This window comes from Rhinopithecus bieti, unplaced genomic scaffold (assembly GCF_001698545.2).
Source record: "Rhinopithecus bieti isolate Rb0 unplaced genomic scaffold, ASM169854v2 scaffold_8350, whole genome shotgun sequence".
NCBI classification, from domain to species: domain Eukaryota; kingdom Metazoa; phylum Chordata; class Mammalia; order Primates; family Cercopithecidae; genus Rhinopithecus; species Rhinopithecus bieti.
In genome coordinates, this window is record NW_016806031.1 from 1,420,024 (window position 1) to 1,446,182 (window position 26,159).

The window sequence follows — 26,159 nt, forward strand, 5'->3', positions numbered from 1 at the left end:
TTTTTTTTTTTTGGAGACATAGTCTTGGTCTCTTGTCAAGGCTGGAGTGCAATGGTGTGATGTCTGCTTGCTGCAATCTCCACCTCCCAGGTTCAAGTGATTCTCATACCTTAGCCTCCCAAGTAGCTGAGATTACAGGTGCCCACCACCACGCCCAGCTAATTTTTGTATTTTTAGTAGAAACAGGGTTTTGCCATGTTGGCCAAGCTGATCTCTCTTTGGGAGGCCAAGGTGGGTGGATCACTTGAGGCCAGGAGTTTGAGACCAGCCTGGCCAACATGGCAAAACCCCGTCTCTATTAAAAATACAAAAATTAACTGGGTGCAGTGGTGTGTGTCTGTAGTTCCAGCTCCCCAGGAGGCTGAGGCAGGAGAATCGCTTGAACCCGGGAGGTGGAGGTTGCAATGAGCTGGGATCACACCACTGCATCCTAGCCTGGGTGACAGAGTGAGACTGCATCTGAAAAAAAAAAAAAAAAAAAAAGCCAACATAGCAATTTTTAAAATAATATATAATTACCAAAAATTGGGGAAAATGGAGACGGGGAAAGGCAGTTCTATAAGCAAGATAAACCTTTATGTTTTGTATCAGAAGGTCAATAAATATTGTCTGAATTTGATTGGTTATTTCCATTTTTATGAAATGTCTACAACAGGCAAACCTATAGAACCAGTAGAGAAATTAGAAATTGCCTGTGGCTGGGACTGAAGAGTGAAATCACTGCAGGTGGCCAAGAGGGATCTTCTGAAGTGATAGGTATGCTCTAAAATTGGGCTGTGGGGATGCTTGTACAACTCTGTGACTTTACTAAAATTCATTACACACTGAAATAAGTGAGTTTTATGATATGTACATTATCCATCAATAAAGCTGTGTTAAAAAAAAATTAAAAAGGCTGATTTTTTAGGCCAGGCGTGGTGGCTCACACCTGTAATCCCAGCACTTTGGGAGGCTGAGGTGGGCAGATAACGAGGTCAAGAGATCAAGACGATCCTGGCTAACACGTTGAAACCCTGTCTCTACTAAAAGTACAAAAAATTAGCTGGGTGTGGTGGCGGCGCCTGTAGTCCCAGCTACTCAGGAGGCCGAGGCAGGAGAATGGCATGAACCCAGGAGGCGGAGCTTGCAGTGAGCCGAGATGGCTCCACTTCTCTCCAACGTGGGTGACAGAGTGAGACTCCATCTCAAAAAACAAAAAGGGGGGCGCAGAGTTGATTTTTTAAAACGTCAAAGAAGAGATGTGAAAATATATTATTTAGAGTTCTGTAGGCAACCAACAGGAATAAAAATAGAAATGTTTTCTGGGATGATCTAGGAGCTGTTAAGGTGAGGAAGTGTGAAATGGAGGCAGCTGTTTATCAGTTATGTTTTATCAGTTTATCAGTTATGTTTTTCTACACTATTTCAATTTTATCAATGCATGTATTACCTCAGTTCATTATTAGAGATTTTTAAAACTTTAGATTTCTTAGTGCAGAAAAAAAATGTTTCTTGTTCTTAATCTTTTAGAATTTAAATATGAATAGTGATGGCATGTGGGTACGTGAGCAGAATTTTTTTCTCCTAAAGACCAAGGTCAAGGGGCAAACTCTCTTACAAGCCACACCGCTCATAACTTGATGTGGGCAAGAGCTCTACTGGCCGTCGCCAAAAGTCCATGCCACTCCCGAAATAGAATGGAGGCAAGGAGACTAAGCAACTGGTCTTTCTGGGAACGACATTTGGTGCAGCTGTGTTAAGCGGTTGCCATGGACTAATACAGCAAACAGAAATAATCTCAGGGAAGCAAGTGCCCGAGAAAAACGAGATGACACAGGAAGTCACTAATGTTATCTATCAGCTGTCTTCTTCTGTTTATATAAGAACACTGCCAAAGTAACCATCTATGTGTCCCGGTTTTAAGCTGCATGACACAACCTTTTTACCCTGAAGAGACAGTGATATGGTGGCCAAGGAGAGGCCATCACTGTGGAAAACACATATTAAGACATTTTGAGATATGAAGTAATGGGGTCGATCGTGAGGACTTCAGGCTACAAGCTGACAACCTTGCAGTTGGTTCAAAGAGCTTGGGGACTTTTCAGTTTAATTTTGCTGGGTGACCAACCCAAAGCTTTCACACCTGCCTTCCCTTTCCTTTTTTCTTAGCTATTTATGTATTTATTTTTAAGACGGAGTGTTGCTCTGTTGCCCAGGCTGGAGTGCAGTGGCACATTCTTGGCTCACAGCAACCTCCACCTCCTGAGTTCAAGCAATTCTCCTGCCTCAGCCTCCCAGTAGCTGGGATTACAGGCTCCCGCCACCATGCCTGGCTAATTTATTATTATTATTATTATTTGTAGTAGAGACAGGGTTTTCGCATGTTGGCCAGACTGGTCTTGAACTCCTGACCTCAGGTGATCCGCCTGCCTCGGCCTCCCAAAGTGCTGGGATTACAGGCATAAGCCACTGCGCCCAGCATTCCCTTTCAAAGAAAATGCTGCGTGAATAGGGGTAATAAAACCAGTCAGAGCAATTCCATGCAACCCAACAGATACGTGGTTTGTGCATTTTTTTCTATCCATGAGGGAATGAGAAACTCTATTCCTACCTTTCCGTCAGTTCCATTCAACCAAATATTTCCCATGTTAACATGAAACCAGACCTCTCCTGGGTTAGCCTGTCATTGGAGTGACTGCACTCACTTACCCCACTTGCTCCGCAGTTCCTCTCATTCCCTGAGTGTGCACACAGGGCCCAGCAGGCACTGAGGACAAGGTTGAGTGGCACTTGTCATCTGCATGCCTCCCAGGTGGGTCCTGCTCAGGGAGGAGTGTCCAATAACCTTGGTGACAGCCACAGCCTGGCAGGATTCATGCTGCAGACAACGTGGTGCCCAAATCCTTTCCTTATAATTCCCCAGGCATGGGGTTAGTAGACAAAGCCGGTGAAGCTGATAAGAGAAGCAACATGTAAAAGGGGAGAGCACCACATTGTCCCCTAAGACAAGAATGGAAGTGGTTTAATGAGTTTGTTACTATCTACATTATGTTAAAACCAATCAAAGCAGGACAAAATAGATCAGATCCTTTTCACAAAGCCAGTGCTTTGTGTAGTGGGATTTTAAAGACATTACCCTGTCAGTGAGAGAGAGAGAGAGCTACAGTTAGACAAACATTATAAGACAAATAGCTAAATATAAAATAAAAAATGCAGATGTAAAATCATATTTGCAAGTCTTTCTTTTGCTGTCAGTAGTTAGTAGTTGGTTGTAGCCACCCAGATGGGAGCCAGATATTTACAACTGTAAGTACCATTTACAATTTCAGTGGCTAAAGAATCCTGCCAGAAAGAAGTTTTTAGTCAAAATTCCTAAACATTTCTCATTGTGTCAAAATGTACATATTTGCTTATATCAAAATAAAAATGAGAATTTCCTTCACTTCTGGTGTTGTGAAAAGTTCCTAATAGATATCTCACGGAGACCAGGTTCCACGAGCATTTCCTGTGGCCTCCCTGCAGACAGCAGGCCATTTCAGCCTCCACTGGGGCGAATGCTTCGTGGCTGAGTGTGCACACGCTGGCTCAAGTATACCGAGGGTGGGGTACTACACTCATCACTTACTAGCTGTGGGATGTTACTCGAGGCCTTTAAACTTCTGTCAGAAACTCAAGCCTTCAAGCTTTCATCTCTTCCATCTCTGCACCTCACAGGACTACCATGAGCTAAATGAGAGCACACATACAACAGCACAGCCCAGTGCCAAAATATGGTAAGAAACGGGTATGATTACTTTTCCTATTTTATAATTGAGGGGACTGAGGCCAAGAGAAGTGAAGTGGATCCAAGTCACAAAGCCTGGGGTCACAAAGCTGGAATCTGAAGGCAGGCTGTCAATAGTAAGGTTGTTATACACAGTAAATGAGTTAATTCATGGAAAGCTCTTAGGAAAGCCTTGGTTATGAGAAAGCTCTCAATAGAGATTAGCTCTTTTATTATGACTCCATTCGCTTTCACGCTATTTAAGCTTTTTCCTTTATTTCACTTCAAGAATGAGGGCTTGGTGGGGCCGGGCGCGGTGGCTCACGCCTGTAATCCCAGCACTTTGGGAGGCCGAGACGGGCGGATCACAAGGTCAGGAGATCGAGACCATCCTGGCTAACACGGTGAAACCCCGTCTCTACTAAAATACAAAAAACTAGCCGGGCGTGGTGGCGGCGCCTGTAGTCCCAGCTACTCGGGAGGCTGAGGCAGGAGAATGGCGTAAACCCGGGAGGCGGAGCTTGCAGTGAGCTGAGATTGTGCCACTGCACTCCAGCCTGGGCGACACAGCAAGACAACATCTCAAAAACAAAAAAACAAACTGGTAAGCAACAACAGAGACTAGCATATCAGTGTCACACGGTGAGGGGGGGGGTGGGGGGTGCACACTACAGACATGTGGATGTTGGGTTTTGTTCAGTTTCACTTTAGTGTGGGTGGTGTGAACCCATCAGCGTGTGTGTGGGTGTGTATGTGTGTCTGAGAGGATGCCGACGATGGTGAACATTGGTGAATATCCCATTCGAAATTGGGAAAAATGAAGGCTAAGTGACGGGCATGGCTGTCTTCTCACTCATTGATTCTCCTTTCTCCAGCCCTGTCTGCTGGCAGCTGTCTTCCTGTTAAGCCTCAACTCAAGGTGATTATTGAATTCAAAGATTTAACAAGCTCACCACAGTCAATACCAAAAGGTTTCACTCCGTGACCATTCACCCCGTCTCCCACTATCCAAGTTCCCTGCTGGAACACATCACTCACTTGTAAAGCCCCAAAGGTAGATGAAGAAGATGGTCTTATGTCCTTGCACATCCACTCCTCACTATCCCCAGCAGGAAGTTGTAGGAAGATACTCAAGATCCCTCTTCTCTTTTATTCCAGTCCAATTACTTTATTCACAAGGAATGGAGAAGAACTGGATGAATTATTACGATTCTCCCTGCACCCTGCGTTCCTTTGTTGACTTTCATTGGAGTGTTGTTTTCTGTCCTACTAATTCTTTTTCCTGGGATCTCTAAACAGCCAGAGTAAAGAAGGCATCCAAGAAGTTTTTTCATTTCCCCTTTCCTTTAAAAGTCAAACATTTGGGCTGGGCGTGGTGGCTCACACCTGTAATCCCAGCACTTTTGGAGGCCGAGGTGGGTGGATTACCTGAGGTCAGGAGTTCAAGACCAGCCTGGCCAACATGGTGAAAGCCCATCTCTACTAAAAATACAAAAATTAGCTGGGAGTGGTGGCACACGCCTGTAAACCCAGCTACTCGGGAGGCTGAGGCAGGAGAACCAGGGAGATGGAGGTTGCAGTGAGCCAAGATTACACCATTGCACTCCAGCCTGGGCAACAGAGCGAGGCTCTGTCTCAAAAATAAATAAAATAAAATAAAATAAAAGTTAAACATTGGAGTTCCACAAAAAGTCAACAGAGAAAATGAGAGATGGGGCTCCTCAAAGAAATAATGTAACAAAATCTCTCAGAACGAAGAATCATGAGATTCCGGATGGTAAAAGCCAGCCAAGTAGCCACCCAATTTAAGAGCATGGTCATATCAAGGCACTTTATCCAAAATTTTCAGAATTCCAGGACAAAGAGAAGATGTTTAAAACTTCTAGAGGCAAGAAAAAAAATTCTATATATCTTCAGAGATCTCAACAGTAGTAGTGGAAGCCAGAAGGCAATGGAATAATGCCTTTTAAAATTTTAAAGGAAAATGGTTTCCATCTTAAAATTACATCAGCCCAACTATAAATCAAGCATGAGGACATATAATGGCATTTTTAAATGTACAAGTTCTCAAAAAAAATTTTTTTGGCTCTTATAGCCTCTTGCAGAAAGCTAACAAAAGATGAGTTCCACCAAAGGGAGCAGTTTATTCCAATGAAGAGGAAGACATGGGGTAAAAGGAAGGAGAAATCAGCACAGGAAGAGGCAAAGCCTGGGTGATGAGAAATCCCAAGACCAGCTGTGTGCCCAGTACAGACAAGCAGTCCAGTGTAGAGAAAATTAGAAGAGATGGCTCTAGAAAAATGAAATTAATAGATCACCTGATATATCTGAAAGTCTTGGGGGAAAACTTAGACAATTTGGGAAATTTTGAGTGGAATTAATAAAAGACCAAAAAAAAACATCAAGAGAAAAGATTATTAGCTCCAAGAAAACAAAACTTTATTCAGAGACAAAAAATGATCATAATTTACTACATGTATGGCACTGTGACTAGCATTTACATGTAAATGGTGAATATTGAGCTAATTATTCTACACTAGAACTGTTTTGGGAGTTGGGAGAATAGGAAGAGTCTGTGTGGTGGTAGAGGTGGCGGGGTCTAGTTAATAGTAACATAACAATGTTAATTTATGGAATCTCAAAATTATAATACCTTCTTAAAATATCAAATATCCCTTAGAACCATTGAAACTTCCCCTATTATCTAAAGCAAAGCTTTTTAGACATTGGCTTGAGCCCTAACTTCATTGAATTACAAACAGTTTTTAAAAAACTTATACTGCAAACAACTATGTTAACCTTTGTGCTTCCTCATGTACAGCCAACATCTGGATATTTCCGTGTACTTCACCGAATTAAAACCAGCTCATCCTCCAGGAAGCAAAAAGTAACCACCATACGAGTTCACTGGCAAAAAGCTGCATAAATAAAAGCTCACATAAAATGTCTAAAATTTTCTTTGAACTAAAAATAAGCAAAATGAGTGATTGATGACTAGATCACTGATGAATTCACCCCGGGAGACATTCCAGAAGCTCTGGAGATAATCATCAGCTTCCACGATAAATTTCAGACCATGGCCCCGCGGGAAACTCTACTCTCTGAAATGATAAAAGGGTTTGACTAATGCAAAGAATTCTCTTTAAAAGTTCAAATAGTAATTATTTGGATGATTTGAGTTACTATATAAAAATTAGGTACTGAAATGGACAATGAGTATGTGTGTTGGTGCATGGTAACTGTGTGCTCAGACACATTTATGGTGCCTTTTTCGTGATGAATCTCAAAGTGCTTAACACATAGTAGGGACAATAAACTGTACACTTCTATAGGTACCTCCTTCTGGAAAAAATTAACTGATTCAGGATGGTTATAGCCAGAGATCATTCATCCAAAACTTTTTCAATTATAAGTCTTTTCCTTCCTAGAATAGTGAATCCCAATGATTCTCTGCTATGCCAATTTAAAGGAAATTTGCTCAACATAATATTTTCTGAGCGCTTCTCATGGATTGGTAAATGGTTTGTGAAGAGGGAACACACGCCTCCTTCCGTGGCATCGCTTGAGCACACGAATTCGAGACGGGGCTGGGCAACATAGCAAGACCCCTTCTCTACAAAAACAATTTTTTAAAATTACCCTGACATGGCGGCACACACCTGTGGTCCCTGCTACTCAGGAGGCTGAGGTGGGAGGATTGCTTGAGCCCAGGAGCTTGAGGCTGCAGTGAGCCAGGTTCACACTCCTGCACCCCAGCCTGGGCAACAGAGCAAGACCCTATCTCAAAAAAAGAAAAGAAAAAAAAAGGTTATCTTTTAAAAGGAATTCATAAGCACCCTACATTACAATTATTTAGACTACTAGGCTTAGATTTTTGCCCTAGCTAACAAGTTAAGAACCAAATTCCGTTTTTAAGCACTATCATCTATCCATAACTCTGCTAGCCTTCATAGCAAGAATATTCCCTTTTGTGATTTTGGTCTATTAAACTTATTAATTAGTTTTAGTTTAAGCTGCCTCAAATTTGCACAAGTATCAGTCATTAAATAGGTGACAACTTAAGAGACCCAGGTTACTTTGATCCATGCTGGTTTTCTTCAATATGAAGCCATAACCCACTTCATCAGAGACCAGAGTTAAAAAATCTTTGCATCTTTGCCTCATTTTACTAAATAGTCATTTAGAAGGTGTGTTTAACACAGAAAATACAAAGTCCTTGTATTTAATTCACTTTCTTTAATTTTTTTTTTTTTTTGAGACGAAGTTTTGCTCTCGTTGCCCAGGGTGGACTGCAATGGCACGATCTTGGCTCACTGTGGCCTCCACCTCCCAGGTTCAAGTGATTCTCCTGCCTCAGCCTCCTGAGTAGCTGAGATTACAGGCCTGTGCCAGCATGTGCCACTAATTTTGTATTTTTAGTAGAGATGGGGTTTCTCCATGTTGGTCAGGCTGGTCTCGAACTCCTGACCTCAGGTGATCCGCCAGGCCCCCGTCCCCCGACCTCCCAAAGTGCTGGGATTACAGGCATGAGCCACCATGCTCAGATAATTTTGTATTTTTAGTAGAGATGGGGTTTCACTATGTTGGTCAGGCTGGTCTTGAACTCCTGACCTCAAGTGATCCACCCACCTCGGCCTCCCAAAGTGCTGGGATTACAGGCGTGAGCCACCACACTCAGCCCATTTTCTTCAAATTTAATAGAATGAAAATACAAATCACACCAATCCAATTTCTGGAGAATAAATTTTGAACTTGTAACACCATTTCAATATAAAAATGACACTTTGTTGCCTTTAGGTGTGTCTCCTAATATTTTGCATGCTGGACCTCATGGGTCAGGAGAACAGCACAGACAGAGGTAAACAGTAGTTAGGCCAGGAAGCCGGGAAATCCACAGACTCCTCTGTCTGGCTGTCGTGTGGGGTTAAGTCAATCTCTTAGGAGCTGAGTTGGGCTTGGGTTTGTTTTTGCTTTGATACTTTCAGTGCACGGACTTCAATGCCCCCATCTGTGGGCTGCTGTTTCCTGTGTACAGAGTGGGTCTGGCATGTTGGAGGGACTTTCTCAGTGTTCTTGCTCCACTCCCAACTTCCAGCAACCCCTGGAAGCCTATGCCACCGAGAGAGTCACTCTCCATGTTCCTGCCCGTGCCCCAGGGGTTGATACTGGGTCTTGGTACTTGGTGGAGAACTGAGTTGGGGCGGGAGAGCTCTGTGTTCTCTCCACCCAGGCTTAGTCTCAGGCCCTCCACTGGGCTTGAGGAATGGGTGGGTTTTCTCACAGTCCCTCCCTCCCACCTCATGGCATGGAATTCAGCCTAGGAGCTAGGTGAGGTGAGAGAGTGTCTGCCCCTCCCACTGCGATAGCTGACTTCTGCATTGCATAGATTAATCCTGGCTTCAAGGAGGTGTCTCATCCCTCCTCCTCGTGCAAGGAAACGTGTTTCTTCCTTTCCCAGAGAAGCCAAGGTGCGTGGCTTATGTCCCAGGGGCAGGAGAGTCTTCCATTCCTTCTCCAAGCCAGTGGGTTTTGCTTTCACCCCTCCAGTGGCAAAGGGTTCACTTTAGTCAGCTTGGGCAGCTATAACAAATGACCACAGATTGGACAGTCATATTTATTTATTTATTTAGAGACATGGTCTTGCTCCATCACCCAGGCTGGAGTGCAGTGGTGCAATCACAGCTCCCTGCCGCCTCACCCTCCTGAGTTCAAGCAATCCTCCCATCTCAGCCTCCCGAGTAGCTGGGACCACAGGTGCACACCACCACGCCTAGCCAATTTTTAAATTTTTTTTTTGTAGAGAAAGGGGCCTCGCTATGCTGTCCAGGATGATCTTGAAATTCTGGCCTCAAACGATCATCCTGGCCTCCCAAAGTGCTGGGACTACAGGTGTGAGCCACTGTGCCTGGCAGATCCCTCTTTAGAATTCTCTTGACTTGGTGGCCTTGTGACTTCAGTTCTCTAACGGGCTCCTGCAAAGTTATGATCTTGCAGCTTATTCGGCTTCTTATTCCCATTAGGGTGGGAATGATGTTCCTTTGTCATTTTCTACCTTCTAAGCAGAAGCACTCCCCAAAGGCGACATTTTGACTATGAGTAGGATGCATACGTTGATCATTTTGCTGATGCCATTTTAGCTATAGTTCCCATTCCCTCACTTGCCCTGCTGGCATCCCACAACACACATTGGAAGCCACCGCCTGGGGCGAAGCTCTGATCTGTGGCCAGCGTTCATGCACCAATCAAACTCAAAACCTGGGTTTCATCAGTACCATGCTGCACTACTTGGGTAACCAGCCACCCTGGTGAGTAATCAGATTATATGATAGGGGTAGAGAATCTGAGCCTCCCACATGGCTATCACTTTTCACATCAGGGCTGTGTTTTGGCAAGATCTCATAAATTCTCACAACGGAGAAAAGCAAAGTGTGAGGCCTATGTGGTATAAAAGAAATAGAGATGAATCGGTCTAGTAATTAACGTTTAGTAACTTGACCATCATAGCCAATCCAAATGATTTAAGTCTGTCTATTAGCTATCTAAACCTACCCTGTGTCTGGTTTTGTGCCTCAACTCCTAACAAACTTACATTTTTTCTTGAGATTTATCAAATCAGGAAAATATATAATGCAGTCCACATGGAAAATGGAAGCATGATATTTTCCTGAAAGTTATCTGATTTTTTTAAACTCTAGAGGCCATTGTAAAAATACCTTTACTAATAATCAGCTTTTGTAATGTTTTTAAGGTTAACTTGTCCTCGTGTCATGTATGTTTCTGGTTGGTGTTATATCAGACCTGGGATAAACAAGCAGTGCCCATTTGAGCTATCATACTTTGCCAATGAAATTAATGCCAGTTTTCATTAAGTTGCTTGAAGATTGCACCAAAAAAAATTTATTGTTTACATTTTTGAAGCAAGTTGTCTTAAGTTTAAATAACTGCAGAGAACTGTTTTCTCCTAACTAAGAAGTAATAAATGTAGTTACTGTGCTATAAGGGCCACATGCTGCTATGGTTTCTGAGGCAATTTTGTAGTTTAAATTATAAACACTAGAATTCAAATGTTTATCATCAAAGTCTTAAATTCTAGTATCACAAATCCTAGAATGCCAGCCAGGGAGCAATTACCTTTCTAACTGAGTAACCGGCTAAGAGGACCTGTGTGGAGCTGAAGACAGACACCTCAAATCGCTGGGGCACAGGGAGGGCGGCCAGATGTCCTGCAGGGAGAACCCCAGGGGAACCATTCCCAGGGGTGAAACCGTGCCGACTCGGAGGTAGTGTGCCACTTGGAAGCAGTGGCACCGTCTGATGGTATATGCCTCACTTCTTCATTTATGCTCCACATTCGTGGAAGAGAGCAAAGGTCTGTCTGGCTTTCTCATGTGCCCAGCTTTACGAATTTTCTTTTTGCAGAACAAAGCAGGAATGTGTTTCGAGGAGCCATCTAATCCAAACCCCTCTACAGACAAGAAATGAATGACAGTTTTATGTCTAAAATGAAAAGAGCTACCAATCATTTGTTAGATTAAAGAAGAGCTTACAGAAGGAACAACAAATGCTGGATGATAGTTATTTTACCTAAACCAAACTGTATCCCAAAACATAAGTATACAAGTATATTAGCTTTCTTTAAGCATTGATAACAGATCATGCAATCTCATAATCTCATTTTTTATGCTAACGGACCCTTATCAATTGGCTGACTGCATGTTTGTTCTTTAGTGGTAACAGTTATTCAGACGGTAAATATTTTGGAAAAAAGTAAAATTTTCTTATATGTCTTCTCTCAGTTTTTCCCTTCATTTGAAAACAGTTAAGAAACACTTGATCAAAGAATTTCGAATTGACTAGAAAAATAAAATATTAATTTTTTTAGAGAACATATGTTCACTGTAATTATCTAAGTCCTATGTCAGAAAACTATTGAGATTTTTGGTTGGGAGTGGTGGCTCACGCCTGTAATCCCAGCACTTTGGGAGGCCAAAGCGGGCGGATCATGAGGTCAAGAGATCGAGACCATCCTGGCTAACACAGTGAAACCCCATCTCTACTAAAAATACAAAAAATTAGCCAGGCGTGGTGGCAGGCGCCTGTAGTCTCAGCTACTTGGGAAGCTGAGGCAGGAGAATGGCATGAACCCGGGAGGCGGAGCTTGTAGTGAGCCAAGATCGTGCCACTGCACTCCAGCCTGGGCGATGAGCAAGACTCCCTCTCAAAAAAGAAAAGAAAAGAAAAGAAAAGAAAAAAAAAGAAAAGAAAAAACTATTGAGATTTTTCAATCATGTTGCATTGCTCAGATTTGTATAAGCTATTTCAAAATACTGTCACATCTATATCAGGACCTTTGTTTAAAGAGGTACTAAGTGTCAGTTCATTTACTCATGGCAGAATTGCAATTGATCTAACCACTAGCCAGGGTGACAGCTCCAAAAGAGGCCGTTTGTGCTTTTTATGTGGCTGGTTGGCTTTACGTTGGCAGCTCTTCAATATGCTTTAGGCACATCTGTTTCATGGCTTTATTTGGAAAATGAAAGGGTTATGGGAGCCTGGAAGACATTGATGTTGTCACCAAATATGAATTCAATCTCTTGGTCTTTGAAACAGCCTCCCAAGACATAGTCTATGCATTTGATTCCATGTGGAACAGCTTAGGCAATTGACGAGGACTTCCATATTAGATCAGAAGTGTTTTTCCAGATGCCACTTAAAAATAACACACAGAGGCTTGGAGTTTGCTTTCCACGGGAGGCAGCATTTAGAGCAAGGCTTATCATTAAGAGCTCCAGCTTCTGCTGATGAAAAATGTTAATCTGTTCTTTGCAAAAGGCTACTGGGATATTTTGTCCCTGTCAAAAGAGAGGTTAAGAGAATGTGTTGATGCACAGCCTTCTTTATCCCTCTGCTGAGGAGCTGTGCCTGGCTTCAGGAGAGGAAAGCCAGGGACGTGAACAGAGAGAAAGAACTGACATTCGAGTCTGGAGGAAATGATTTCACTGGGGAAAAAACAGATGAAAGCAGGTCTGTTCAAAGGATGAGGATCCAAGGTATGGATTTCCTTTGCAGGATTTTTGCTTGGTTCTGTTTCTAGGCCCTTCTCTGATTCACTTGGCCAAAGTCATCTGCATCTCCTCCACATTCCCATGACATTTGATTGAAGTGCTTCTCTGAGGAGAATGATGTCACTGTGCAGTCTGTGATGAGGTTTCGGTCAATGCTGGACTGTGCACATGGCAGTGGTCCCATAAGCTTAGAATGGAGCTGAAAAATTCCTACCACCTAGTGACATCGTAGCTGCTGTAGCACTGTATGTTGCTCACGTGTTTCTCGTGATGCTGGTGTAAAACAACCTACTGCGCTGCCAGTCATAAAAACGCAGCGGTCCCCTACTCCAGGGCCATGGACCGGTACCAGTCCATGGCCTGTTAGGAAGTAGGCCACACAGCAGGAGGTGAGTGGTGGGCGAGGGAGCCTTACCACCTGCGCTCCGCCTCCTGTCAGATCAGCAGCAGCTTTTGATTCTCAAAGGAGCGCGAAGCCTGTTGTGAACAGTGCAGGCAATATATGTCGCAAACGATTATGTATAGTACATAATTGATAGAAAACAAACATCTGTATTACTGGCTTATGTATTACTATACTTTTTGTCATTAAGGTGTACACATTCTACTTACAAAAAAAAAGTTAACTGTGCAACAGCCTCAGGCAGGTCCTTCAGGAGGGATTCGGGGGAAGGCACTGTTATCACAGGGGACGGCAGCTCCATGCCTGTTGTTTCCCTGAAGACCTTCCAGTGGGACAAGTTGTGGAGATGGAAAACAATGACATGGATGGTCCTGATCTGTGTAGCCCTAGGCTAATGTGTGTGTTTGCGTCTTACTCTTTTTTTTTTTTTGAGATGGAGTCTCGCTCTGTTGCCCAGGCTGGAGTGCAGTGGCACGATCTCAGCTCACTGCAAACTCTGCTTCCCAGGTTCATGCCATTCTCCTGCCTAAGCCTCCCGAAGAGCTGGGACTACAGGTGCCTGCCACCACACCCGGCTAATATTTTTGTATTTTTTAGTAGAGATGGGGTTTCACCGTGTTAGCCAGGATGGTCTCCATTTCCTGACCTAGTGATCCACCCGCCTCAGCCTCCTAAAGTGCTGGGATTACAGGTGTGTCTTCGTCTTTAACTAAAAAGTTAACAGTTTTAAAAGTTTTAAAAACAGCTTTAAAATAAAAAAAAGCTTGTAGAATAAAGATATAAAGAAAAAATATTTTTGTACAGTTGTACAATGTGTTTCTAATTTTAAGCGAAATGTTATTGCAGGAGTCAAAAGTTTAAAATTTTAAAGTTTATAAAGTAACGAAGTTACAGTAAGTTGGGCCAAGCACGGTGGCTCATGCCTGTAATCCCAGCACTTTGAGAGGCTGAGGTAGGTGGATCACCTGTGGTCAAGAGTTCGAGACCAACCTGGCCAACATGGTGAAACCTCATATCTACTAAAAATACAAAAATTAGCTGGGCCTACTGGTGGGCGCCTGTAATCCCAGCTACTAGAGAGGCTGAGGCAGGAGATTCGCTTGAACCTGGGAGGCAGAGGTTGCAGTGAGCTGAGATCGTACCACTGCACTTCAGCCGCGGCGACAAGAGCGAGACTCCATCTCAAAACAAAACAAAACAAAACGAACAAACAAAAAAAGTTACAGTAAGTTAAGGTTAATTTACTATTGAACAATGAAAAATCTTTTAAAAAATAAATTTGGCGTAGCCTATGTGTACAGTGTCTCCAAAGTCTACAGTAGTATACAGTACTGTCCTAGGCCTGCACGTTCACTCACCATTCACTCACAAACTCACCCAGAGCAGTGAGGGAGTCCTGTAAGCTCCATTTCTGGTAAATACCCTACTTTTATTTTTTTATTATTATTATTATTATTATTTTCTGAGACAGAGTCTCGCTATCCCACCCAGACTGGAGTGCAGTGGTGCAATTTCAGCTCACGGCAACCTCTGCCTTCCAGGTTCAAGAGATTCTTGTGCCTCATCCTCCCAAGTAGCTGGGACTACAGGTGCCCGCCACCACACCCAGCTAATTTTTGTTTTGTTTTTGTTTTTGTTTTGAGACGGAATCTTGCCCTGTCGCCCGGGTTGGAGTGCCATGGTGTTATCTAGGCTCGCTGCAACCTCTGCCTCCCGAGTTCACGACATTCTCCTGCCTCAGCCTCCCGAGTAGCTGGGACTACAGGCGCCGCCACCTCACCCGGCTAATTTTTTGTATTTTTAGTAGAGATGGGGTTTCACCATGTTGGCCAGGATGGTCTCGATCTGACCTTATGATCCGCCTGCCTCAGCCTCCCAAAGTGCTGGGATTACAGGCGTGAGTCATCGCACCAGGCCAGGTGTGCCATTTTTTATCTTTTATACCATATTTTTACTATACCTTTTCTGTGTTTAGACATGTTTAGATGCACACATACTTGCCACTGTGTTACAGCTACCTACAGTATTCGGTAGGATCACATGCCGTGCAGGTTTGTAGCCTGAGAGTAACAGGCCATACCACACAGCCTAGAGGTGTAGTAAGCTCTACCAACTAGGTCTGTGTAAGTGCACACTGTGATGTTTACACAACAATGAAATCGCCTAACAACACATTTCTCTGCCTGCATCCCTGTCGTTAAGCAACACGTGATTGTGCGAAGGAGATTTGGGTGCATGTCTCTCACCCAAAGTACGGGCCAGTTTCTTTGAAGGTATGAACCCCGTCTTCATTTCTGTGTCTCCTCTAATGTCTTTCAAGTACAGACCCTTTACAATGTAACTCTTCAGCAAATGTTGAGTGAAGTGAAACGGAATGGGATAGAGCGGCAGCAACGCATGAAAGAAATTTGAGACTAAGGATGGAAGGGGGATTGCCGGCAAAAATCAAAAGAAACTCACAAAAAAAGAGTCAGAGAATCAAGAAATTTGTTCTAATCATGCATTGCATCAACTTAGAAAACAGGATGCCTCTTCATAAGAAAAGTATTTGAGTTCCATCATATTTACTCAGAAACCACTACTCCCTTATGCAAGATGAAGTTTGTGTGTGGGAAAGGAAGACAAGGAATATTCCAGTTCTGAACTCCAGGTGCACCACCTGCAGCTTGATAGATTCTCACTCCTCAGTCCAGGTTTCCTGCCATAGAGTATCAAAGAACAGTGGTAGAGATGGGTTGAATCTGAAATAGTTGTGGGCAAAGTCTTCAGTCTGTTTGACTCCCTATGAAATGAGTTCGGATTATTTATCACTTCAGAAAAAAGGAAAAGCCAACTTCCTTCTGAGCAGTAAAATGAGCACAATAAAAATGTCTCAGTGTGTTCTCCGGAAATCGCACCCAGAAAGCCACTTCACACTCTCAAGGTAGAACATGAAACTCCTAGATTGTTCCAGAAGTCTTGCTCAATCAGGAACATCTAAATGGTTCCTTGGCAATAAGCAAACAAACAAAGGCATAATGTTGCTTCAGCATTTTAAAATAAGAGTGTTCTAGAAAGGCTTTCCAAAAAAAGAGTAGTCTGTATGTTAGAAATGAGTACTAGATAGCCTGTCTCTCTTAATCACTGAAAATAATATTCTCTTTCCCACTAACATAATCCAGAATAATCTTCTCATATTGTTATGACACTTTCAGAAAGAAACCACCTGTGTGTATCACCTGGCACAATTTGAAACTTGTTAACAAGGTGGTGACAAGGAATTGGATGCCAGGCGGCAGTGGCAGCTACATGTTCCCACCAAAGTCAGTTTTGATCTCCCTGTGCCTTGCTCACCAGCAGTTTAAGCGTGTGACTTTTCTTCAATGAGCAGCAAGATCACAGTTCTTTGCCAGCAGGTGGTGCAAAAATCATTTTGCAAAAGTACTATTCACAGAAAAGCATAGGTCACCTCAAACTGGGGACTCATGGAACACATGGCCATCGCTTCTGGGAGAAGCAAGGACTAGGCTCTTTATTTAATATCAATTTATGCTACTTCCAGAATGAACCACCCCTTCCCCATCCCAACCACCCTGCCACAATGGGTCCAACACACTGGGTTGTAAAGAGTTGACTTGTGTTAACCATTTTGACAATCCCAAATGTCCTATTTCTAAGTTCTCACCTCATTCCCTCTGCTTCCCCTAGATACTTAAAGTTGACTGCAGCCCTGCAGTAGACCATTAGCCATTCCTCAGAGAGGCGGGCTATCTGTAACTTGACTTCATGAGCCCCACCCTCTTCCTCTCACTCTGTCTGGTAGGATTAAAGTGAGGGTCTGATGGACCCTGTTTGCTGGCCTTCTAAATCCCATTCTCCACCTTAGTCTCTGCATCCTAGAGATGGGATCCAGTGCAATCAAAATTGGTTAAAAGCAATTCACTGTTGTTATTATTTAGCAACGGAAATACTGGACTGTGAGACGTATTGTAGAGAACAAACTAAAAATGTTAGCCACTTTGTAAATAAAAATGATCATAGAAATTCTGAACAGTTTAAGATCCACTTGATTATTTCCTATAATCTCAGTCAAATTTCTTAACTCTTCTGTGCCTCGAGTTATGTCTTTATTTATTGGGCATAATCTATTTTTGCCACCTGACAAGAGAGAATGTGGGGAAGTCTAATACACTGTAAGCACCAGAGAAGATACCGAAGATACCCACATTCAATCCTCGAAGATACCCACATTCAGTCCTCGAAGACACCCACATTCAATCCTCGAAGACACCCACATTCAGTCCTCGAAGACACCCACATTCAGTCCTCGAAGACACCCACATTCAAGCCTCGAAGACACCCACATTCAGTCCTCGAAGACACCCACATTCAATCCTCGAAGACACCCACATTCAAGCCTCGAAGACACCCACATTCAATCCTCGAAGACACCCACATTCAAGCCTCGAAGATACCCACATTCAGTCCTCGAAGATACCCACATTCAGTCCTCGAAGATACCCACATTCAGTCCTCAAAGATACCCACATTCAATCCTTATTCTCTGTGCCAGGCACTGTGCCAAGGACTTTCACAAACTTTGGTAAAACAGCTACAAAGAGGTAGTGCCAGGATTCAAATCCAAGTCTTCTGTCTCCCAATGCTTCTCCCACTTCCTATGCCGATTCATAAACCCTCAGTCAATCCCAGATCACAGACTCCAGTATTCAGATTCTAGAGAACCCATAGGTTGAAGATGACCTTCAATGCCATGGTCTTCCTTTGCTGCAGAGAACACCACTGTCACAACCTGCTAACCAGGAAAGACCACCCCCCAACCTGCCACCAACATATGCACACAGCTTGCTTTAAAATCACTCTGACTTGGCCGGGCGCGGTGGCTCACGCCTGTAATCCCAGCACTTTGGGAGGCCAAGGCGGGTGGATCACGAGGTCAGGACATCCAGACCATCCTGGCTAACACGGTGAAACCCCGTCTCTACTAAAAATGCAAAAAATTAGCCAGGCATGGCAGGCACCTGTAGTCCCAGCTGCTCAGGAGGCTGAGGCAGGAGAATGGCGTAAACCCGGAAGGCGGAGCTTGCAGTGAGCCGAGATCTCACCACTGCACTCCAGCCTGGGTGACAGAGCGAGACTCTGGCTCAAAAAAAAAAAAAAAAAAAAAAAAAAAAAAAATCACTCTGACTTTACAAACAAAAAAATGATCCTGGAAGGACTGGACATTCTGCTGACCATCACAGAAACAGCTGGCTGCGATCTTCCCTTCAACTTAGAACATCGGAGGTCTAGTTCTCAGACTGCAGTAGGAGAATAGACAAATTGTCCCTCATTCCTCACCCTTCTGTGATGGTCAAAGATATCTTTGGGTGCACTGGACAGCCCTTCAGTAATCTCTTTGCCCTGGGACCACTTCCAGAATCTTCCCCTTCAGCTTCAAAGCCTACACTTGAGTCTCCATGCCCACCCCCACAGCTCCTTTTTGTTGTCTGCATCCGTAGTCCAGCCTAGCCCAGCCCGCCCTCTGCCTTTCCTCTGTGCTCACCATTGAGGCTGTGCAGGAGCCACACTGGGAACCTGAACAGTCTTCCTGCCCCAGCCCCTCAGGCTCCTAGGCTCTGAGACTAACCCCCACATTATTTAGTTATGGTTGGAACACTCCTTTGCATTTCTATCACTTACCTTTCACAGAGGAGGGAAGGCAGCTCAGATTCATCCCCAAAAGTTACTTTCTCCAACCTAATTCTGACCAAACACACAATCTATATGCTTTGTTAGTGCAGTTCCTAAATTTACCTACAGGATGAATATAGATTTCATATGTAATCCTGTAAACTTGTATTAGAGAGCATATTTTATATTGACACATATCATGCAATTCATTCTCATCACATTTGTGGATGACACACTTTAGGAAGTATTTAGGAAGTATTTCCTTCCTAATATATTTTAATATCGTATTTAAGAATATAAATGTTTTACAAAAAGTTTGTAAAAATTAGCTTGGCATGGTGGTGTAGACATGTTGTCTTAGCTACCCAGGTGCCTGAGGTGGGAGGATCTCTTGAGCCCAGGAGGAGGCTGTAGTGAGCTATGATTGTGCCAATGCACTCCAGCCTGGGTGACACATACATACAAAAAAAACAAGAATATAAATGTTTGATATAATATATATTTTATCCTTTTCCTTACTAATTCTATTGGTGCCTAACTTTTCTACTCAACTTTTGCATTAAGTTTATCAAATGAATGATCCAGGTGATATCAAGACCACGTATCATTTTTTCATATTATCCATGTTATTCAGTAAATGTTTAAGTATAAATCAAATATATTCACTGAACTTAGCTGCAGGAAGAAAAGAATGAACAAGCAATGCTCTTAGCCCTGGGGGAGTTTATTATCTAGAAAGGGAAAAAGTTAAGAGCACAGCCACTGTTCCACTAAAATGCAGAATGAGGTAAGACTGTCTCAGAGGCATAAAGAAAGCTGTCTAGAAACACAGAGGAGGGAGAGATTGTTCTGGCTGACTGTAGGGCTAGAGATTAGAAATAGAATCAGAAAAGAGGACGAGATCTGTGGCATGTGAGGGTGAGGGCATTTATGTCAGTCAAAATGGATGAAGAGGAGATTCCAGTCCAGCATGGCCAGTCAGAGGACAGGGGAGGCCCCAGCATGTGGGGAAGCTGCAGTTAACTTTTTCCCAAAGCCTCCCACTGGTGAAGGAGAACTGAGAGAAATAATACCAAAAGCCGCCCAACTAAAAAGGAAGGTGTGGATTCAAGAGACACTGAAAGAAGTGCTTCAGACTGTGACACGGGCTGGGTGTGAGAAGGAAAGCCGACAGTGCCCTTTCTAAGCACTAAGCACTGTATTCTACGTATCTGATGCGATAACGCTAAATCCTCAGGATAAACTCTACAAGAAAAATAAGAAACCAAGACATACATGAAAGAGCTGGCTGAGGGCCAAGTTGTTAGAACCTTCAAGGCTCCAACAAATTGAGATGGTGTTTGCAGGCAAAGGGGAGTTGCACTGAGTTTTGAACAAGAACATGGCCTGGAAACATAGGCTGGTGAGTAAGCAGGTGACCTCCAGGGTCAGACTTTCTGGGCCTGTACCCACTGGATATGTAGACTTGGACCAGTTCTGGGAGGATAATAACAGTCCTGCCTACTTGGAGTAATGTGAGAATTAAATAAGTGAATACATGTAAAGCATTTAGAGCAAAGGGTCAGAGTTTTCAGAGCCAGTTCCAGGCAGGCTGCACGGCAGCTGTGCAGAAGGGGAGACACCCTGAACAGGTCAGGCACTCACAGGACCACCTGCTGACACTGTCCACTGGACATGACGTGCTGATGAGCTAAACTTGCAAGGATGTGGATTTAAAAGACATTAAGGTCTGTAATCCCAGCACTTTGGGAGGCCGAGGCAGGTGGATCACCTCAGGTCAGGAGTTCAAGTCCAGCCTGGCCACCATGGTGAAACCCCGTCTCTACTAAAAATACAAAAATTAGCCAGGCGTGGTTGGTGGTGGGTGTCTGTAGTCCCAGCTACTTGGGAGGCTGAGGCAGGAGAATTGCTTGAACCCAGAAGACGGAGGCTGCAGTGAGCTGAGATCGCACCACTGCACTCCAGCCTGGACAACAGAGTGAGGCTCTGTCTCAAAAAAAAAAGAAAAAAAAGACATTTAAAAGAAGAATCGCAGAATTTGAGCACTGGTTGAGTGTCAGAGAGAAAGATCTGGGATATCTCTCAGGCTAGATTGCTGGGAGAACAGGGGTGCCAGTAGCTGACAAGAAAGTCGAAGAAAACAACTGGGCGTTTGGAGTGGGAATGTTGTGGGGTGGTTAAGAAGACAGAGGCTCAGATTTAGGTGTGTTTAATTTTATCACCAGTGGAATGTCCAAGTAAAGATGTCTGACAGCAGGCAGTGTGAAATGCTTCCTAAAACACAGGAGAAACGAAATTCTATAAGGCTTGTCATTATTCCCACGGTGAATTTCTACTCAGTCTTCAAAACACAGCTCAAAGGCTACCCCTTGTGTGGAGTCAATTGTGTTGTGCCACTATCCCTAGCATTTATCAAATTGCACTGTATTTGTTTAACCATCTGTATCACTGAGCTCCTTAAGGAAAGAAATGTCTTGCTTTCATCCTTGCATTCATGTTCAGTGATATCTGGTTGAATTGGCAAATGGATATAAACATCATTTCAAGAGCATTGTGAATGTAAATCGTGAAGATACATGATATTCCAAGGGAGAGTGGAGAGAAGGAAGAGAAGATCAAGGATAGATTTCCCCTTCGGAGGACTCCTGCATTTATTTAAAGGATGGCAGGAAGAGGAAAATGTCATTGCTGGAGGGCACAGAAAGATAGAGAATAGTGAGGTCACTAGAGAGTGGAGCCCTACGTCAGACAAGCCAAAGGAGGTTTCCAAAAGGAGAGGGCATTGGTGTCTTGTGCTGCGGGGGCAGAGATGGAAAACACAGGCACACCTGTAGGTGGGGGCACGCCTGGGGCCGGGGGCTGGCGGGGGGAGAGTTCACAGGGGAAGGAAGGATGCTAGCTACATCTGAGGGGTCAGCCAGGACTCGGTGCTGAGCCAGTGTTGGCCTGGTATCCCCAAAGCTTCTGAGTTTTCAGGGAAAGCCAGAATGCAGGTACATGTATAAACATTAAACCTTAGTGACTAACTCAAGTTTTAAAAAATAAAAATAGGATGCCCAAGGCTACAGGTCTAACAGATCCTGCCTGACCTGGAGGCAGCCAGTGTATGACCTCCAGTGAGGAAGGAGGAGACTGACAGAGCAGACATCTGAAATGGTGTTAAGTGCCGAGGGATCTACCAATGAGTTGGATGTTGAGGAAACAGAGGCACAACACATGGAAATGAAATTCTCTTGCCAGGTCTTCTTGACTTCCTGGACTGTGATGAACGGTCATCTTGGGAAGACCCCCTACACCAAATGTGCTTATCGGAATCTACTCACTCAGAACAGCATGGGTTAGTTCCACTTACTGCTTTGAGAAAGCTCAACGGGCAGAGGCAAAATAAAAGCTGCTGTCCCTAAAAGCCTCACTATAACACCTGCGGGGTATTATATAACTGTGACTGGATTTAATCAGTTAAGGTCATACTCATTAGCATCCATTAGTGTCTTTTGAAGTCCTGTGGAGGTCCCAGGAGATTCAGATCCTGAAGTGATTTTGTTTTGGCTGCTGCCTGCTGGGAAACCAAGATAAGAGCCTCCAGAGACTGAAAATACAATAGAGGTTCACAGTGGAAGGACTCTTGGCTGAATCTATTCAGTATTAGTCTTGCCTTCCAGAGAGCCTTTGACCGGTAAGGACGTCTGAGTGTTAGTCCTCCACTGAGCTCTTACTGCGTACCTCGGGCAAGTTGTTCACCCTTTTACACTTGGTTTTCTCATCAATAAAATTGATATAATGATAGCAAGGCTAAGACTTTGTAGAGGAGGTTTTATGTATTTATCATAGTGCAACATGGAAGTGAGCGCTTCATTGTGTGTGTGTCTGGAGAGTATGCATCGTAAGTGAAAAAACATCTAAAAACTGAGATACATTTGTCTTTTCTTTTAGTCCATTATCTCCAAATGACAGACTAGACTGACATCACAGACACACATTCAACGAGCTGTTTGCAATCACAGTCTTCATCTCTTGAAAACATTCATACTGGTTTCATTTCAAAGGCAGTGCTGTTTGAAGGCTGTGAAGTATCTTATTGGAAAGCTCCAGTAAACAGTATCTTATTTCACTGAGAATTTCTGGAAAGTTACTTCAGAATTTTTCAAGATGGTACAGGACAATCCTGCTCTACTCAAAAGAAGCAGAGGGTAATTTAGTAGCTGTGGTTGAAATTAAATCATGTTGCCAAAACAGTGTGAAGAATCTCACTGAGGACTTTAATGGTATCATTCTCAATTTCATGAAAGCTAAGTACAACTTAGGGTTTCTGATGCACTCTCTTACCGCACAGTTCTTCCATTTAATGTTTAATCTTTACTGCCGCTTTGATGTATGAATTTGTTTATTTTGTAATTGTTTTGTTTAAAGACACTCTATGATTATTTCACTGTTGTGCCCATTCTTGCAATCCATGGGATTTTTAAAAATCTGCCTATCGCAGGTAATCTCTAGGGCCATTCTGCCAAAAGAAAATAGTGGGATTAAAATCCCACACACATGCAAGAAGCAGCTAGGAATGCACTGGAGTCAATTTAAATATATACTAAATATAGGATACATGCATCCAGTAGAATGCAGATGTGATTTTATTCCAGTTCCAGGCTTGTGCATTTTAAGCACCTCTTCCCTCCAGCCAGTGCTGCTGGTGGCAAAGAGCTAGTCTTGGGTGACCCAGGAGACACCCCTCTGCTTTCGGATAATTCTGCCCCAGAGCAAGGACCTGGGTGAAAGCTGTAGACAGGAGCACTGCTTTGGCCCACCACATACAGAGACATATTCTTGCAGGCTTAAAAAGAAACTGACCTGACATGTTTCCTCAGCGCAAAACTCTTCTGCCCTTAGGACACCATTTCTCATCCACATACACCAGTTCCTTGGTTGCAAAGCAAGAGATTGCCCAGGGTTCCTGTGAGGGGCAGGTATTGGGTGTGAAGGCATACAGGGAGGCTGGCAAAGGCAGTTCCTGAAACTGATGGTCCTTCGAAACTATGTACGTTTCTCATGTTGCCATTTTCACATTAAAATCCTAAAAGTAGAGAGAAATTCACTCAGGTTTCTTATAATCATGAGTTTTCATAATCAAAATTATTATATAAGTTAACTGAGTGTGTAGGTACTTTTGAAATAAAAGGAAAAGTGACCTGTATGTTATCATTATGTTGTTATTATGAAACAGAGTTTGTATAGTTCTTAGAAGAATGCAAAACACTTTCCTACACTTGAACTCATTCAAGTCTACCAACGAGATGGCAAAGACAAGGATGATAATTACAGTGATGATGGTGATGACAATGCTTATCTTAGAAAAAGATACTGAGACGTTCACGATTGGTAAATGTCAGTGTTATTACTATTGTGACTTTTAAGACCATTCTTCCCAACTTCACGCCATTGCCCTATACCAACATTTTATAGAATAGTTCCTATTGTGGAGTTCTGTGGGCAGGCTAAGCTTCTTGTCCACTTAAATAGTAACAGTCAAGCTGAATCAGTTGCACTGGAAGCCTGGATGTAATAGGATCCTTTAACATGTGAACGGCATTCAGTATACCTGAAGTACCAGAAATAAAGGACTTGTTATAATTCAGCACTGCTACATAACAACCTGACAACACCAGCTCTGCGGACAGAGTTAGGGAAACCCCTGCAGTTTTCTCTGGCTATAGCAACTGAGTTCTCTACAAGCCTTCTTGCCCCAGTATTTAGCATTGCACCCAGGAAAAGTCAGCGCACAGTGCAATTTTTAATTGAATGCTTATAGAAACATGTCATTTACTCTTCCAAAACATGATTAATGTTGATTCATTTAAAATATTGATCAACAGACATACATCATTGAACACACAAACATGTCTCTCCTCTTAATAAACAAAATGTACACGAACTGAGTATATTTGCCCTCTTTCTACTGATTTGCCTTCCTGTTCTGGACATAAATCCTCTCTAATAAGCTGCACACAAAATTCTGAACCCTGGTGTGTACCTGAAATCTCTTATAACTGTCTTTTTTCCCTCTCATTTCATTGCCTTAGTTCAATCACTTCACAGTATCTTTAATTTGATTCTTTACTAAGCTGCTTCTAGACAAGCAAACTGCCCCAATTTATTCACAGTAAAACAAAAATTAGTAAATGGAGTTACTGGGTTGGTGTAGACTAATCAAATGCTCACGGCTTCAATGAATGTTTAGCGAGTTTCTGAAAGCACATGGCTACACAGTTACCTAATTATAACGCTGTTGTTTTTAGTGGCACTAAGAACAATAATCCTTCTTCTATAAATCTTTATTTCCCTTTTTGAAGAGTTTTGATTCATTATTGCATTATTTTCTATCCATTAAATATGTCGAATATCAAATATATTATTTCATGAGCCTCATCTGAAGTACCGGGCGTTTAAAGCGCAGGGTTTCATACGGTCCAAATCTTAGGACTGGGCCCAGAGGTAAGTGAAGGTACTTATGATTAGATAGAAAAACAAAATTAAAGGGATTACTTAATAATTATTTCCAAAGCCTGTAAAGCTTGATCTCATCCTTAGTGGCAATAATTTAAGAGAGAGAGGATACGTTGATTTAAGTCAATGGTTCTCACAGTTGAGGATGCTTTTCTCCCCAGGGGAAGTCTGCAGTGTCTGGAGACATTTTTTATTGTCATGGCTGGAGTTTGGGAACAGCTGTTACTTTTGCCTAGTGGGTCCAGGCCACAGGTGTTGCCAGACATCCTACAGCGCATAGGACGGTCCCCCCACAATGAAGAATTATTGTCCCAAAATGTCAGGAGTGCGAGATTGGCAAGCCCTGGTCTAGACTGGACCTGAAAGTTAGTCTCCTGACACCACATATCAGACTCTGAATTACACAGCTAGGGGAATGTATCCAATTTTCTGAAACAGGAAAACAACAACAACAATAACAACAAAGGGATACACTGGTGATGATGATTTCCATGTTTTCATCACCAGCAGTTGATGCTGTGAAACAATTACAAGCTATCAGGGACATTTAAAATTCATGATTGCACCTACATGAACCTCTTCATAGGCTGCTCTTCCCTTTGACAAGATTTTAGGCCAAGCAGGCTTGTAGAGGGTGTGCTGAAGACCTAGCCAACATCAGGCATTCTGATCTGGATTTGTTTTTCCTCTTCATTTCCTGAACTGACTTGGCTATGGATTAATGTTATCTTTACTCTCGCTTTAAGGCCTTAAAGTGTTGATAGCCGCATATATTGCATGT

The 26,159-nt window shown here is 43.1% G+C and overlaps 1 long non-coding RNA gene across 2 annotated transcripts in view; it reads right to left on the reverse strand.

The window, feature by feature from the left end:
* Positions 1–26,159, reverse strand: part of LOC108531181 (uncharacterized) — a 61,453-nt gene that overhangs the window by 2,550 nt on the left and 32,744 nt on the right. For both annotated transcript variants that reach the window (XR_001886084.1, XR_001886083.1), the window contains exons 2-3: positions 23,726–23,948; positions 2,689–2,932 (exon numbers count right to left, since the gene is read on the reverse strand). This is a non-coding gene — a long non-coding RNA (uncharacterized LOC108531181). The remainder of the gene's footprint in view (positions 1–2,688; positions 2,933–23,725; positions 23,949–26,159) is intronic.